Source organism: Panthera uncia (assembly GCF_023721935.1).
Source record: "Panthera uncia isolate 11264 chromosome C1 unlocalized genomic scaffold, Puncia_PCG_1.0 HiC_scaffold_3, whole genome shotgun sequence".
In the NCBI taxonomy this organism is placed as follows: domain Eukaryota; kingdom Metazoa; phylum Chordata; class Mammalia; order Carnivora; family Felidae; genus Panthera; species Panthera uncia.
This window is the reverse complement of record NW_026057584.1, coordinates 3,568,141-3,584,607: the sequence shown is the minus strand read 5'-3', so window position 1 is coordinate 3,584,607 and position 16,467 is coordinate 3,568,141.

Genomic DNA, 16,467 nt, shown 5'->3' with positions numbered 1-16,467 from the left:
GCTCCAGCTCCAGGCCCCAGGCTCTAGGCTCTGGGCTCCAGGCTTTCCTCCAGGCTCCAGGCTTTCCTCCAGGCTCCAGGTTCCAGGCTCCAGGCTCCAGGCTCTGCTCCAGGCCCTACTTAAGGCTCCAGGCTCCAGCTCCAGGCTCTAGGCTCCAGGCTCCAGGCTCTAAGCTCTACTCTAGGCTCCAGACTCCAGGCTCCAGGCTCGGCTCCAGGCTCCAAGCTTTCCTCCAGACTCTAGACTTCAGGCTCCAGGCTCCAGACTCCACTCTAGGCTCCAGACTCCAGCTCCAGGCTCTACTTTAGGCTCTAGGCTCCAGGCTCCAGACTCCATGTTCCAGGCTCTCCTCCAAGTTCTAGGCTCCAGGCTCCAGGCTCTAGGCTCCAGGCTCTGCTCCAGCTCCAGGCTTTCCTCCAGGCTCCAGGCTCCAGGCTCCAGGCTCCAGGCTCCAGGCTCCAGGCTCCAGGCTCTGCTCCAGGCTCCAGGCTTTCCTCCAGACTCTAGGCTTCAGGCTCCAGGCTGCCTAACTAAGGAAGTGAGTGGGTTTGGGTACCTGGCGACAAACCGCACTCAGCTTTGGCCTCCTTAACTATAAGAAGGGACCAGGGGCTGCCTGTCTCACAGCCTTCACATGGGGCACACGGGAGAAAGTATTTGAGATAATGCACGCGAAGTCTCAAGGGCTTTGCAAGTGTAAGATGGTGGTGGCATTGTTGTCAGAAAAGTGCAAAAAAGATGCTTAACACCTGGATGTTTCAGGCTGGTTTGTAGCTGCTCCCGAACTTGGAGCAGATGCTCACTGGCCCTGGGAGTTGTGCATTTTTCTTTACACAGGGCACTCTCTATTTTTTGGTGGTGATGCTGCTTTCTTCTAGAAGCAGGGGAGGGCACAGGTGCAAGCCTAGTGTGGGAGTCAGGAGAGGTCCCAGTGTGGAGGGGAAGTGCTGGAACCAGTGTCTTTAAAGGTCCACCTTTACTTGGACCTTGCCGTAAAGGCCTCTCTCTGGCTGGCTGCCTTCTCTTGCGTTCTGTGGATGCTAACTGCACAGCAAACGTGTAAAGACCACCGGTGCCTCGTGGGGGGTGGGGCTCAGGTCAGCCTGTCACCTAGATGGTTCCAGCCCCTCAGCTGGGGATGCTCACAACAGTCTCTCTGAAGTAAGTACCTGTTGCGTTGCTTGACCAACTTTGAGAAGACAAAGCACGTTGGGCTGGGATCGAGGGTGGTCGATGGCACCTCAGATCAACGGCCCTCAAACCGTGGCCTCCAGACACAGTACCCACGCCACTTGGAACGCGTTAAGAATGCGGCTTCTCAGTGTCCCCGCTCCTGAATCAGAGCCTCTGGGGGTGAGCCCGCCCTCCAGGTGATTCTCACGCACACCCAAGCTTAGAAGGTCCGCCTCAGATAAACTGATGCCACTGGGGGTCTGATCACAGAGCCGGAGAATAGCATTGATGCTAATATTCCTGATTAGAACACTATGGCTTTTTCCTGCCCAAGCGCCCGAGGACTGGCTGAGTTCTTTCAGCCACAGAGAGGAGTATTATCATGACCTCCAGGCTGGCGAAGCCACTGCTGAGAAGATGCCCTTTCTGAGAGCCTCCCCGCTCCCCAGACAAGAGGCTGGGGTGGCCTCCTACCCCAGGGGGCGGCCTCTGGGCACACAGCACGCACCTGGTTGTGGTGAGGGAGCGAGCGAGTTCGTGGAGGGATGGACAGATGGGTCGCGTTAGCCCTACTTGAGGAACACGTGAAGCTTCAGTTACTTTGAAGCCAGAGCAAGAGTCCAGAGATCAACAGTGGTCACCTATGCGTGAGTGAAGATTTACCAGAAAGCTGTGGCCAGCGGGGTCGACTTCGGCCAGGGGTTGAGCCCCTGCAGGGTGCAGATCGGTTATCTGGGCCAACACAGTGAGTCGCCTGTCCCCTTTCATGTGATAGGACACGGAAGGAGCGGAAAAGCAGGCGGCTTTCTGCCCCTGCCCCGGTCACCTGACGTTTGCTCCCTCTTCCCGGCTCCCTGTTTTTGGTGACCTTTTCTCTCTTGTGTTTCTCCGTTGACTCTCCGTGTTATGTGTGCACTTGGAAAAAATCTCTGAGTGATCCAGGTGAGGGGGCTTTGGTTTCATCGGGCGGCGTGGGGGCGATTAGGTTGCTCTGCCCGCTGCCAGCACAGTGAGCTGGCATGCCCTAAAAAGGCATGCACGGTGTCCAGGAAAGCGCTCCTGAGGTTGATGGCACTCTCCCAGGGGCTGAAGAAACTTGGACCGTGTTTGTAGAACATTCTATTGTGTGGCTTCCCTGTTGGGGCACAGGGTTCGGACTGGAGGAAGTTAGGTGTGTTATTAATATACCCTGCCAGGTGCAAAAAATAGCTGTCTTTGCCTGACCTTAACCTCACGTACGAGCCGTGGTTCTGGAGAGCCGTGTGCACACCAGGAGCCACTGCAAACATCTGGAGGGGTGGGGTCAAGGGGGTTGGAGGGGCATGCAGGTGGAAATTGAAATGAAGAAATTCGGACGTGTGCCCCTGCCCCAGAAAGTTTAGCTAGACTGATCTTCGAGAGAAGTCATAACCTGTCCTGAGCAATGTTTTTCGTTAACTAAATCACAGACTTTGTATGGGTTTCCCAGTTTTTTGAGCAAAGTCTTTTTTCTGTCCTAGGATCCATTCATGCAGGGACCCCACGTTGCATCTTGTCCCGCTGTCCCTTTGTCTCCCGCAGTCTGTGACGGTGTCTCTACTTTCCTCGTCTTCCATGACCTGGGCACTTCTGGAAAGTAGCAGATAGGTGTCCTGTGGAATGTTCTCATTCTGGATTTGCCTGGTTAGACTGAGGTTGTGGATTTGAGGGAAGAATTTCATGGAGGTGAAGTGCCCTCTTGCTCACATCACATCGGGGGATGCACGATGGCACACGACTTATCACTGACGGTGTTGACCTGGACCGCTGGGCTAAGTGGGGGAGGGTCTGCCAGGTTCCTCCACTGTACAGGTACTTACCCTCCCCCCAGCTCTGTTCCCTGCAAGCGAGTTCCTCCTAAGTCCAGCCACACTCGGACAGAGGACTTCAGCTCCATGTCCTGAAAGAATGTGTGATCCTAGGTTGAAACCTTCACCATAATTAGTAAATTTCAGATTGATATCTTTGAGGCTGTGCAAATGTCCTGTGCCTTCCTGAAGTCCGTCAGTGGACTTCTGTAAGTGTGAATGCCAAAACCAGATTACTTGGCGAGACCAGTGAACCCGAGAGCAGGGATTGGGAAGCCCTTGAATGTGTTGTGGTACCTGACGTGGCCTGATTGTGACCCAACCCCGTGGCCGTTGCCTTTTTCCCTCACTGCTGGGACGCCGGCTGGCTCTCTGGGTCTTGCTAGCACCCTTCTGTGTTCTGCTCACTGCTGTGGATGTGGATACCCCAAACCTTCCTTCCCCACTCCCAGAGGCCCTCTTCTACTTTCACTGGAGGAGCAGAAAGGGACAGGTCCATGGGGCGCCTGGGTGGCTTAGTCGGTTGAGCATCCGACTTTGGCTCAGGTCATGATCTCATGGTTCATGAGTTTGAGCCCCACGCCGGGCTCTGTGCTGACAGCTCAGAGCCTGGAACCTGCTTCGCATTCTGTGTCTCCCTGTCTCTCTCTCTGCCCGTTCCGTGTTCATGCTCTGTCTCTCTCTCAAAAATAAATAAACATTAGAAAAGTTGTTTAAATACTTTATTGCTAAAAACTGCCGTCACCTGAGCTCTCAGTGAGTTAGAATCCTCTTGCCGGAGGAGTATCTTGCCTCGAAGTTCACGGCCGCTGACTGATCAGGGTGGTGGCTGTGGCAATTCCCCAAAATAAGACAACAGTGGAGTTTGTGGCCTCGAATGACTTCTCCTCACAAACGGTTTCTCTGTGGCACGTGATGCCGTTTGACGCCACTTTACGCACAGTAGGAATCTTTCGACACCGGAGTCCGTCCCCTCAAACACGGCCACGGCTCTGTCGGCTCAGCGTGTGCATCTTCCAGGTCCTTTGTGGTCACGTCAACAGTCTTCACGGCATCGTCACCAGCGGCAGATTCCGCCTCAAGAAACCACTTCCCCAAGAAGCAACTCCTCCTCCGTTCAAGATTTCCCCCAAGACCGCGGCCACACACTCGCTCCCATCATCAGGCTCCGCTTGCGATTCTGGTTCTCCTGCTGTTTCCACCCCGTCGGCAGCGACTTCCTCCACGGAAGGCTTGGGCCCTCCATGTTGTCCGTGTGGGCTAGAATCAACTTCTTCCAAACTCTTGTGAATGTTGGTACTTTGACCTCTTCCCGTGAATCGTGAATGTTCTCAATATAAGACAGAGAGTGGTGAATCCTTTCCAGAGGGGTTTCAGTTTACCTTGCCCAGATCCCTCAGAGGAATCACGATGACACTTGTAGCCTCATGAAATGCAAAGACTTGAAAGTCAAGACGACCCCCTGATGCACGGGCTGCGGAATGGGTTCTGTGATAGCTGGCAGGAAAACAGCATTCATCCCGTTGTCCTTCTCCACCGGAGCTCTTGGGTGACCCGGTACGTTGTCAGTGAGCACTAATATTTTGAAAGGAGTCTCTTTTTTTGTTCTGAGCCCTGGGTCTCAACAGTGAGATTAAAATATTTGGAAAACCACGTCGTGAACAGACGTGCACTCATCCAGGCTGTGCTATTCTGCCTACGGGGCACGGGTGGAGTATATTTCCCATAATTCTGAAGGGCCCCAGGATTTTCAGGATGGTGAACGGGCACTGGCATCAATGTCAAGTCCCCAGTCGCACCGGCCCCTGGTAAGAGAGCCTGTCCCCTGCGGCTCTGGAGCCAGGCGTTGACGTCTGCTCTCCAGCGTGAAAACCCTCGATCACGTCTCCTTCCAGCAGAAGGCGGCTCCGTCCACACCGCCCGTCTGTTGTTTAGGGCAGCCGCCCCCACCATCGTCCTGCCGGGTCTCCCGGAGAACTTGCCGCGGCTCCGGCACGAGCACTCGCAGCCTCACCTTACCCTTGCACTTCTGTGTTACGGACACGCTTCTCTCCTGAACCAACCCCTGCTCGCTCCAGACTTTCCTCCGGCAGCCTCTTCACCTCCCGGCCTTCACAAGGAGCGCCAGGGCCTTGGTCTGGATTGGCCTTTGGCTTACGGGAACGTTGTGGCTGGCTGGGTCTTCTATCCCGACCACCAAAACCTTCTCCGTACCAGCAATAAGGCTGTTTTGCTTTCTTACCATCCGTGTGTTCACTGGAGCGGCCCTTTTAATTTCCCCGAGAACTCATCTCTCGCGTTCACAACCTGGACGACCGTTCGGTGCGAGAGGCCCCGCTTCCGGCCTGTTTCAGCTTTCCACCGGCCTTCCTCACCGAGCTTCCTCATGTCTGGCTTTTGATTGAAAGTGGGAGACGTGCGACCCTTCCTTTCACTTGGACACGTAGAGGCCATCGTAGGGCTATTAACTGGCCTAATTGCAATAGGGTTGTGTCTCAGGGAACAGGGAGGCCCGAGGAGAGGTGGAGACGAGGCGGTGGCCGGCGGGGGGAGCAGACAGAACACACACAGGACATTTATCGATTCAGTTTTCCGGCTTATATGGGCGCGGTTCGCGGTGTCCCCAATGACAGTAGTGACATCCGAGGTCACGGGTGACAGATCACCACGACAAATATTATAATGAACAAGTTTGAAGTATTGCGAGAATTACCCAAATGCGACAGAGACACAAAGTGAGCAGACGCTGTCGGAAAATGGTGCCGATAGGCTTCCTCGGCACAGGGTTGCCCAAAACCTTCAACTTGTAAAAACTGCAGTATCCGCGAGGCACAAAAGGCGAAGCACAATGAAACGGCGTAGGCCTGTAATGGTGAGTGATAGAACATGAGAGAGATCGAAGAAAATGCAGACCGGACCATTCGAGACGAAATGTCTGGATTGCAGAGAACGACAAGCCTCTCTGTAGAAAGCACCGGGGCTAAGTCACATGCAGCAGAGTTCGCGAGGTTCTCCGGGAGCGTCAGGAATTGCATCGGTGCTGGCCTAGGTAGGGCTCTCGCGCTCTCTCTCCCTCAAAAATAAATCATAAACATTAAAAAAAAGTTTTGTTAATGGGATCACAACAGTGAGGCCCTGACCCAGTAAGATTTCCGTCCTTATCAGAAGAGACCCTGGGGAGCTCTCCCCTGGGTCATTGAAACACACTTGCTGTGTCACCTTGAACTTGGATTTCTAGCCTCCAGAACTGTTCATAAGCCACCCAGGCAGTGGCATTATGTTATAGCTGCTGCAGCAGACTATGACAGGTGGATACTGTTATTCCCGTATAGAAATGACCTGCCGAGTCATTTATCATAAACCTGCCCACTTATCACACAGCTTTGCCATGGTTGACTTTTTTCACTTTGGATTCTCTCTTTTTTTTTTTTTAATGTTTATTTATTTTTGAGAGAAAGCCAGAGCATGAGCAGGGTAGGGGCAGAGAGAGAGGGAGACACAGAATCTGAAGCAGGCTCCAGGCTCTGAGTTGTCAGCACAGAGCCCAATGCGGGGCTCGAACTCACGAACCCGAGATCATGACCTGAGCCGAAGTCAGACGCTTAACCGAATGAGCCACCCAGGCGCCCCTGGATTCTCTTTAGTGTTGATGTTTGAAACCTGGTGTCGTGAGGATAGGCTAGGTTATGGTGTGGGAGTAAACACCCCAAATCTTCAGAGCCCTGAAACGGCTGAGGTTTCTCTCTGGCCTACACTAGGCGCCCATCATGGGTCTCAGGGGCTCAGTGCATTAAGCTTCAAGGGCTCCTGCTGGGCGACTTCCTTTCTAAGGACTTCTGCTGTCACCACAGCAGGGGCAGAGGCCACCCACCTGTTCCCTGGCTCTCAGTACCTCCACCCTGAAGTGACACATCATTTCTGGGCACGAGGGTGGGGACGGTGCCCGGCCGGCTCCTCGAGCCGATGTGAGGACCTCTGAACAAAGTAGGAAAGGAAGGAAGACCCGCCCGACAGGTGCACAGCTGGGCAGGAGAAAGTGCCCCTTCCCTTAGACAGGGCAGCCCCCCAAAGTGGATGTGTGGGGTGGGAAGCAGGGGCCGGATTCCACCCCGGTGGCCCCAGAGCCTGGTGCCGCCATGAGAGGAAGCCGACCAGGCTTTCTTCTAGCCCCTCAACTAGCTCCCAGTTAGTGGGGGGCTCCCCCAGACCCCGGCCCCGGCTGAGGTGGGGAGAGGTCCGCCTTACAAAGGACTCTACCTCCTGGGGTGTTTTCGCGGGGACCCGGGGCCGCTGGCAAGGCCGCGTTTCAGACCGTTCCCGAAGCAGGAGCCGCACCTGCTTGTCGATGTTTCCCGGATCTGGGGTAAGAACATACTATCTTCTTCGCCGTTCTGAACTACTGGGGGCAGCTTCTGTGTCCAGCGTCTAAACCGGCAACTGAGACAGCGTGTAAACACTCTGGTCTTTTTGCTTGGGTTCGTTTGGGTCCTGGGGTTACACCTACTCTGTTCCATGTTGGAGTCGTCTCGGAGGCCTGGCGGGGGCGGGGTGGGGGGAGGCCAGCCGCGAGCCCTGCCCCTCCCTGGACGTGCCGGGGACACTCGAGCCATCAGAACACGGACACTGGGCGTAGCTCTCCTGCGCGCCACGTCTTCGCAACTGCGGACCCTCCAGCCGGCCTACGGCTCCTCTCTCCCCTGCTTCTAGGGACTGTTCTTTTCTGAAATTGTGTGGCAGGGCACGAAAGGTATGTTCTTTCTCCAGTGGCCGGTGCATCCGCTGCGCTCTGCCGTACGAGGCCCTGGCGTTTCATTTCACGTCTCAGGATATTCGTGAGCCTGGCAAGTCACAGGATCTCAGCCTTTCTTTGCTGCTCTGCTGAGCGACTGAAACCATTTTTCCTAGACGGCGGCCGAGCCCCCGCCGCCCCCCCTCCCCCGCCGAGCAGCCTAGACCCGGGAGGAAGGAGAGTGTGCGTGATGGTTCTGGGAGCGTCCCCCCCCCCACACGCAAAGCAGAAGTGATGTCAGGGTTCACCGGAAGGAAGGAAAAAGTTCTGAGATCAAGCAGCTTTGGACTTCTGACCTCGTTCTCTCAGATTCCTGGAAGACCCCGGGCTTTTCAGGATTTCGTCCCCTCCGCCCTGTGCGTGTGACCCTGTCCATTCTGCTGCTCTGGCTGCACTGGGGAATTCCGCGCGCTCAGAGGGCTTCGTTCACCGCCTGGCCCCCGGGCTCAGCGTGGTGGCTTCTGCGGGAGCAGGAGGCAGAGTGGGGCGGTGGGCTGCGGGCGTCCACACCGCTGCGGCCCTGGGCTTGCCAGGAGCCGGCCCCCCTCTCCCTTGAGCACCCACAGGGCGGGTGCTATTTAATTAGCTACACTCAGCGGAGAGCGCGATGATGTTAGATGCAATTATAGGCCAACAGGAGGGCACTCGGTGTATTTTTAGGTTCCATTTCCTGAAAAGAAGATGGTGTTTTTCAGGCTGCCGTTGACCGTGGATGGCGAAGGGTCTTGACATTGTTTTATTTTTCATTTTCTCCCTCCGGTCTTTGCCCCCCTTCCTCCCTCTCGTGGTTCAGAACAGCCACGGGGGCCGGCATCACTCTGGCCTCCTGAGCCCGGGGTTGCCTTTCTGTGCATTTACCTGTTCATTCAGGAATTCATTCCTTCTCCGATTCGGCAGATCCCGACCAGCCCCAGCAGGGAGCCACATGCCGGGGCCAGGTGAGATGTGCTCATCTCCAACAACCTTACTTTCTTTTTTTTAAATTTTTTTTAAAGTGTATTTATTTTTGAGAGAGAGAGGGAGATAGAGCGCGAGCGGGGGAGGGGCAGAGAGAGGGAGACACAGAATCCGAAGCAGACTCCAGGCTCTGAGCCGGCAGCATAGAGCCCGACGCGGGGCTCGAACTCACAGACCGCAAGACCATGACCTGAGCCGAAGTCGGACGCTCAATCGACTGAGCCCCCCAGGCGCCCCTCAAACAACCTTACTTTCCATATCCATCTGTCCACTGGGCAGATTTCTACCGACCACACCCTCTGTGCCGGGGTCACGGCAGCGCACAGGCAAAGTCATTGTCATCACCCCCTCCCCCCGGTAACCCTAAAGATAAACTTCTGAACGGGCAGCTCTGTGACAGGCCAGGTGTTGAAAAGTGCAGGGAAGAAAAGCAGGGCTATGAGGAAAAGGGGGGTTGCTATTGTAATGGGATGTCAGCAGAGGGAGCCCTGATAAGGTGCTATTCCAGGCCGAAGGCATAGCCGCCCAAAGGCTGCTGGTTGAGAGCAGGCCTGAGCAGGGAGGCTGTGTGGCTGAGCAGGGTGAACCCAAAGGGAGAGGCACCTAGGCACTGGGTCGTCAGGGGCCTCTAGGGCACCGTAAGACTTGAGCTTTTTTTCCTGGGAAAATGAGTGGCTAATGGGCCACTTCGTGGAAGACAGGCCCACTCTGGCCTCTGTTTTCAGAGGGTTCTTCCTGGTGTAGGACCGTCGCGGATGGCTGTGTAGGTTGTGCACTGCAAAACCCAAGAGCATACCCTTCAGACTGACTCCTGTGTGAATGGCCATCACCCACCTGAGCAAGTGGTGCATGAGCAGCAGCCTGGAGGGCATGGGGACGGAAGCAGGGGGCCAGACCGGATGCAGGAGCAGTGACCTGGCAGAGAGGTGAGAGGCCCTGGATCAGAGCGGAGCAGTGGCGGTGGTGAGAACTGGCCAGATTCTGCATTCCTTCTGCAAGGAGAGCCCACAGGACTTGATAACCGATCGGATGTGAGGTAGGAGAGAAGGAGAGACACCCCAGATAACCCCAGGGGTTTTGCCCTGAGCCGTGGGAAAAGTAAACAGGGTTCGACACCAGCTCGTCTGAGGGTTGAATAAAGTCGGTTTGGGGAGAAAAGCCTAACTGCTGTCTGGGCGCCTCTGCCCTCCCCGTCCCTCAGAAACGCTCACAGATCTGAGGTGTGGATGTTGGATTTTAGGGGAATTCAGAGGCGAAGTCATAGTCATCGTCAATTTTCACCATTAGTTTCTACGAATTCGTTAGTTGGAGGTTTTTCCCCATGAATCTTAACGTAAAAAATCTCAAAGCTACCCCAAGTTCGGGAGAGAAGTACAAGAAATGCCCACATGTCCATCCGCTGGAGCCAATGAGATTTTGCCCAGTTTGCTTCATCCAACTCTTTTTCTGTTTCCTTTGCTCATAGTAAGCGAATTCCAGATACTGGCTCACTTCAGGGCACATCACTTAAGAGCAGGGACACTTTCTTACTTTGCCACGGTGTTTTCAGAAACAGCCAATCTGACATTAATTAATTCCTCGTATCATCCAATCCTCAAACCAAATACAGTTTTCCTAATTATCTCAAACATGCTGCTTTACAGTTGGTTTCCTTGAAGCGGGATCTACCAAAGTCCGTGCGTCAGGGCCTTCTGATCTCTGGAGGCCCTCCTGTCCCCGCCCCCATGTTGTGGAAGCCAGGCGACCTGACCACTAGACGGTCCTGTGGTCTCGATTTAGGGGCGGCTCCCTTCTGGCTTCTCTGTACTTGTCTGTCTCTCCTCTGTATTCCCTGTAAATGAGATCTTGATTTACCAGTGCCGTCCAAGAGAAACATAAGGTGAGCCACACGGTAATTTTATTTTAGCCCCATTAACAAAAAGCAAGAAGAAATAGGTGAAGTTAATTTTAACAACATGCTGGATGTAACCCAGTATGTCCCACATAGTATCAGTTCAACATTAATCCGCATAAACGTTAGGAATGAGGTGTTTTACATTCTTTGTCTCTCACTGAGCCCTGAAATCTGGAGTGTTCTTTGATCTGGTGCCACCTCTGGGTTTGGTAGTTCACCTGCTCAGTGGCCACGCGGGGCTGGTGTGCATTAGGCAGCAGGTGTCAGGGTGCTTCCCCAGACTCTGGCACGCCTTTCCCCCGTGGGCGGAGCCATGGGCTTCCTCTCGCGGTCCCGTCAGAGGTCCTCAGCGGTGCTGCCACTTGCAGTGATCGCTGGGTACAGTGCGGTGACAAGGAGGCCTCCCACTGTAAGTTTGTCCATCCAAAAACACAATAGGCTCCCACTTTCTCAGATGGGAAGACTATGGGGAAACCAGAGAGTTCGGAGATGGGTTTGGCACGTACAGTGTCTGAAACCCTCCTTGAGCTCCAAGGAGAGAAGTAGGCAAGGCAGATGGATGGGAGTCTGGAATTCAAGAGCGAGATCGCAGTTGGAAATATAAACGTGGGAGTCACCAGGGTATCGGTGGGACAAGACTAGATGAGATCAAGGGGACAAGAGCAAGTGAGGGGTCAGCGAGGTAGGGAACCAGCACGCTGGGCTGCTGCCTCAGACACCAAGTAGGGAAAGAATTTAGCGAAGGAAGGGATCACCTGTGTCAGGTAACACCCATGGGTCAGCGAAGGACAGGGTTGAGAGGGACCCACTGGATTTGGGGGTGACCTTGATGAGAGTTGGTTCAGCGAGTCACGGGGCTGGATGCCCGATTGAAGCAGGTTCGAGGGAGCGGGGGGGATTCCTCAAAAAATTAAACTTAGAACGAACACATGATCCAGCCATCCCACGTCTGGGTACTATACCCTAGAGAATTGAAATCAAGATCTAGAAAAGATACCTGGACGCCCATGTTCATAGGAGCATTGTCCCCAATAACCAAAATGTGGAAACAGCCTCAGTGGCCATCCGTAGATGAATGGATAAACACATGTGGTCTGTCCACACAAGGGAATGTTATTCAGCCTTAAAAAAGAAGGACATCCTGTCCCCTGCTACAATATGCATGAACCTTGAAGACACCGTGCTAAGTGAAATAGGACAGTCACCAAAGGACAGATACTACATGAAGTCCCTAGGGGAGTCAAGTTCACAGAGACAGAGAGCAGAATGGTGGGCGCCAGGGGCTGGGGGAGGGGGAGGAGGAGTCAGTGTTTCATGGGGCCAAAGTTTCTCTTCGGGAAGAAGAGAAAGTTCTGGAGACCATGGTGGTTGTGGTCGCTCAGCAGCGTGAATATACTTAACACCACTGCACTGCACCCCTAGAAATGGTTGCAATGGTCAATTCTATGCTAGGTATATTTTACCACAAAAGAAAAGGCACAGGGCACCGTGTATGGTGGGGGGGAGTTGAGGTAGGGTTGCAATTTGGGGGCATGGTGGATGATGGCGGGAGTGTGGGTGCCAGACGGGAGGCTGGGATGAGAATGTGAGGACCAGAGAGAATGAGAACAGGGGGGCCGGGGGTGTCATTCTGTGAGGGAGCTCAGCTGTGTAGATCAAGGGCGACACATAAAAATGCTATAAAGGAGAGGAGGTGATTGCTTTTGATTACTTCTCCATGGTGGCCTTGGAGGCAGTAAAAAAATCCAGTGAAGTCTCGATACCAAATATTTCAGGCTGGGCTGAAGGTGCTTCTGGGGAGCGCGTCGACGCCAGAGACCAGATGGAACAGAGGATGTAAACCAACATCCCTGGGGGGATGGAAGATGCTCTATAATTAGATCGTGCGGTGGTTGTCCTGCTCCGTAAATTTGCTGAAACTCCTTGGCTTGTACACATGAAGTAGATGAGCTTAATGGTGTGTAAATTACACCTCCTGTGGCTGTGAAAACACACACGCGTCGTGCTCCCTGGTATCCCGAGCTTGTCCCTTGGACACAAGCGCCCTGGCCTCTGGGTGGCCCGGCGGGTCTCAGTTCCACCTCTGGCTCCGTGATGAAGCCTTCCCCATGGCTGGGGGTCATCAGAGCGACTCCCACGGATGACACCCGCTTGGCTGCCGGCCACCTTCGCGGTGGCCGGCCCCTGCGGAGACTTGGAGGGTGGCCCCGGCTCCTTCACACCCCGCCCGTCACTCGGGACCGCCCACGGCTCCCATTGTGCCCCCCGCACCCCCCACACCCCCGTCAGGCTTCGACCCAAGGAGCCAGCAGCTGGCTCAGCACATAGGAACTCAGCAAGGCGGGCCTGCCGCTGAGAGCTTGAACTTCCCTGAGACACTGCCCGTCTGCAAATAGCTCTGAGGCTGGCCTTTTGTGTCAGAGCCAGGCATCACTTCATTCCATTCCATTCTGTCACTTGGCCGCGGACTCAGAGGGCGTGCCGACCCGGGGCGCTTCTTATGGGGGCGGCGTTCAGGCCTCCCGGTGACTGGACACAGAGCAGCTGCTCCCGCCGGGCTCCGACTCCATAAAAGGCACATGTCACAAAGCATCGCTGAGCCGTCCGCCCAGACCCAAAGGGAGAAGCTGCTAAGTGCTCTCCTAGATTAATGGCATTCAATCAAATGACCGCAAGAACTTAGCTGGAAGGGGCCTTAGAGATCATGCATCCGTACCCCATCTCCTTTATTTGAAAAACGAGATTCAGCGGGCCCTCCACTCGCACAGGGTCATCCTAAACTCAGCATCAGGACTCAGACCTGCCCCGTGGTTCCTGAGAACTCTCCCGGCGGATTTGTGATTTCCTGCCCGATGCCCCCTTCCTCCTGTGTCACCTCGATGTCAAGGAGATTACAATTCTGGCTCGTCCCGTGTGGACCTAATTCGTAGTAACAGCAGCCTGATGTACTACGGAGACATTCGTAGTAAGAGCAGCCTGATGGTTTTAAGGAGCTCTGTGCATGGCTACGATCCACTTTACTTGATCAAGTCAAGTCTTGATCTAGAATGAAATTAGACCGAACCGCGTTTGGTCCAGACAGCAGATGAAGTTGTTATCCGCGTGATTTTAATGTTCCTGAGTGTTCAGTTGGTTTCAGTGTTTACCAGTGACTTTTTTAAATGGTAAGGGTGTCTGGCACCCAGAAAACATTTTTAAACTTTAACTGTTATTTCACAACGTGAGTCACTAATGAGAAAAGCAGCACATGGGGACTTGGAGACGCCGCCCCAGTCTGGGGTGGGGTCGGGCGCCTCCCCTGGTGGAAAAAAGTGTTCTTGTGCACAGACTGGGGAACTGCTATTCTGGGCATGACAATCAAAGCCAATTTTTTTAATTCACAATCGCACAGCAGGAGGCTGCGGGGATTTTAGCGGGGCTTTCATTCGAGAGGCCTCTCCAGGCCACCCCGGCATCACTCACGTCTTCGTGGAGAGGGCTTTTTAATGTTCAGAAGGAAGGTGGACATTTATAGGTTTTCAGCGAGGCTGAATTCACCGGGGCAATTAGATGAATCTAAAATCGTGCACTGTTGAGGGCCGAGTGACGTCCCGTAGATTCTTAGGCGGGCTGCATTTCTGCTGTCTTTGAAACAGTGAGAAAGCCCCCTGGGCAGGTTGACTAAATCCACCAAATCGGTGGAGATTCGCCGGCTCACTTGTGCTGTGATCAGATGTGGATAGTACATCTTTAACCCCAAAATATGGCTTAACTCAAACCAGTCCTGTGTATTCTCCAACAGGTCAGTGTTGATTGAAACCCAGTCATGCGAGCAAAAGAAGAAATATCCAAAGAAATTTTATATCTCTTTTAAAAATGTGTGTTTATTGTTTATTTTGAGAGAAGAGAGAGCGAGGGAGCATGACAGTGAGGGAGGGGCGGAGAGAGGGAGAGAGAATCCCCAGCAGGCTCCGCACTGTCAGCAGAGAGCCCGATGCGGGGCTCGATCCCACGAACTGTGAGACCCTGACCTGAGCCTACATCAAGAGTCAGACACTTAACTGACCGGGCCACCCAGGCGCCCCGAGCACTACATCTTTTTATGTCCAAAAATATCCAGACCCTCAGTTGAAACATCGAAAGACAAATCAAGAGAAAAGCTACTTTTTTTTCTCATTAGGTTGCTCTTGAAGAAGACCGTAATTCCACAAACAGTGTAGACGTCTCCTTCTGGTCTCTTCTTCCCTTCGCAACGGTGAGCTCTAGGGCCCCAGTCTGAGGTGTGTTTGTGCAATCAGCTGTCGGTTTTGCTATTCAGCTTGTTTCTGTTTTATTTCATTTCATTTTTCACCCTGACCCCCTGGACTTGAAGTGTGTGTGCAGGGATTGGGAGGTTGGGGGTTGGGAGTTGTCTACCTGAAAGGAATCACAGATGTAGCCTTAAAAAAAAAAAGACTGATCTTTGGTGCACTTTGCATTATGTATTGCAAAACAAAATAAAACGAATACCGTGTAAGCAAATCGGTGCTACCTATGTAACTCCCTTTCCCTTGTTTGGAAGGGCAGACTTCTTTTTTTTGCCGCCGCAAGTTACTGTAAGAAAAGTCAAAGGAAAGGTAGTAGCTATTTTCCTGGGGAGCAGCGAGGCGTGGATTTTCAGATACTCGAATACATTTACTCGAGTGACACTGGTGCCCTTTTATGCCAAGTGAAGCCGTATGGTTTTTACATCTGTTGAAATGCCTTCTGAGGTCAATCGATCCGCTAATACTTACTGAGCACCTGTCTATGCGGGACGTTGGCTGAATTGTAAAGACAGTGATTCTTGGCTGAGGGTCTTGGGGTTCCCAGGGCCACGTTGTGCAGTACTCCTGCACAAACACCATCGGCCACAGGCGTGGTTACTTGTGTGGAAGTTCCACATGCACCGGCCCGATGAAAATGAATGCATGGTGTGGTACAAATAAAAATAGAAAGTAAAAAAGGGAGGACAGAAAATATAACTAGAAAAGCGTGAGTTTCACTTTGGGGAAGTAGGCCTCCGGAACAAATGGAGCCTCCAAAGAAGAAAGCCAAAATAAATAGAACAGAAATGATATTTCAAAATGTAAATTAATAAAACATTCGGGAAAGGAAAAGAGATTTGAATCGACACCGTATCCCAGAAAACATAGTTCTTAGTGCGGCCAATACTGAGACATAGTTTAATAAAGTTTCTAAACAACTGTAATGAAGATTTTGGGGGGGGGGGGGGGGGGGGGGCACTTATAAGGGGAAAGTGTTCACACTGGCCTCACATTTCCCTGTGGCAACATTTGACTAAACGTCAGTTAGAACAATGCTAGCAAAGCCACGGAAAGGAAGTGTGACCAAGAATTGTATACACCGAACTGTCGTTCAAACATAAAGGAGAAAAAAGTTGTGTTTGTTTATACATGCATAGAATTTCTCTGAAAGCATATGTAGGGAAATAGAATTCTGATTTTTGAAAGCACAAGAACTCAGGAACGTCACCCCCGTCGACCCGGGTACAGAGCAGGGAGGTGAGCACACATTCGGCGTGCCTGCCCGAGGACAGCTCCAGAAGGCCAAGTCTGCCCTCTGCAGTTACGTGGCCAGGCTGCGTGGCAAAGGCTGCCCTGACCCAGGTCCCAGGAAGTCCCCAGAAGATGAGCAAATGTGAACTCTGGCTGAAGTCTGTGTGTGCCTAGTGTGATTGGAACTCCTTTCCTGAGGCTGCCATAACAGCTTACCACGAATTGGCTGGCTTAAAACAACATAAATTTATTATCTCACAGTTCGAGAGGCCAGAAATCCATAATTGAGGTGCCAGGAAGCTTAGTTCCTTC